Source organism: Arabidopsis lyrata (genome assembly GCF_000004255.2).
Source record: "Arabidopsis lyrata subsp. lyrata unplaced genomic scaffold ARALYscaffold_108, whole genome shotgun sequence".
Classification (NCBI taxonomy): Eukaryota; Viridiplantae; Streptophyta; class Magnoliopsida; order Brassicales; family Brassicaceae; genus Arabidopsis; species Arabidopsis lyrata.
The window spans coordinates 6,655-7,938 of NW_003302475.1; positions in this window are offsets into that span (position 1 = coordinate 6,655).

Consider the following 1,284-nt stretch of genomic DNA (forward strand, 5'->3'; position numbering starts at 1 on the left):
TGAAGCGTATCCTGCCGGTCGTTGTGAGTACCTTCGTTTCGAAGGGTCTGATCATCGACCCCTTGTTACGTTCTTGGATGATTGTAAGAGGAAGAACAAGGGCCTGTTTAGGTTTGATCGGCGCCTTCGTAACAATGAAGAAATTCGAACCTTAGTGGGCCAATCTTGGAGAAGCCCACATGAAGAATCTGTCTTGGAGAAAATTAATCGGTGCAGAGCCCATATTATTAAGTGGACTAAGGCCCAAAATGCAAACAGTAGCCGTTTAATTAAGGAAGCCCAGGAAGCCCTCGAAGCTGCTCTCTCTTCTTCAACTCCTGATCAGCCTTTCATTACCTCAACCACAGCGAGCTTGGAAAAACTTTACAGAGATGAAGAATTGTTTTGGCGACAACGGAGCAGGATTCAATGGCTACAAAGTGGAGACCGTAACTCGGCTTACTTTCATGCTGCAACAAGAGCAAGGCGAGTAATTAACAATGTCTCTGTAATTGAAGATGAGCAAGGAAATGAATATCATGATGAAGACCAGATTGCTAATACCATCTCCTGCTACTATCAGTCCATATTCACAGCGGGACAACCCTCTACCAATTCAGTTGTGGAGGAAGCTCTGGTTCCCAAGGTCTCGACTGATATGAACCGGCAACTTATATCCATCCCTTCTCTTCTTGAAATTAAGGAGGCAGTGTTCTCTATTCATCCGGATAAAGCGCCTGGTCCGGATGGTTTTTCTGCGGGTTTTTACCAGTCTTTCTGGGATATCATTGGTTTAGATGTTTCTCGAGATATATGTCTTTTCTTCGAATCAAGCTACCTTTCCCAGAGGCTTAATGAAACTCACATCCGTCTGATACCTAAAGTTACTAGTCCAAGGAAAGTCTCCGACTACAGGCCTATAGCTTTGTGCACAGTACACTACAAAATCATAGCTAAGATCCTCACCAAAAGGCTGCAACCCATGCTCTCTTCTCTCATCTCCGTCAATCAATCTGCCTTTGTTCCTAACCGTGCTATCTCTGACAACGTTTTAATCACTCATGAAATCTTACATTTCTTGCGCACTTCGGAAGCTAAGGTACGATGCTCTATGGCGGTTAAGACTGACATGAGTAAGGCCTATGATCGAATTGAGTGGCCTTTCTTAGAAGCAGTCCTCCGACGTCTTGGTTTTCATGACAAATGGACATCTTGGATCATGGCATGCGTAGGCTCTGTTTCTTACTCTTTCCTAGTTAAAGGTACTCCAAAAGGGCAAGTTTTTCCTTCCCGAGGCTTACGGCA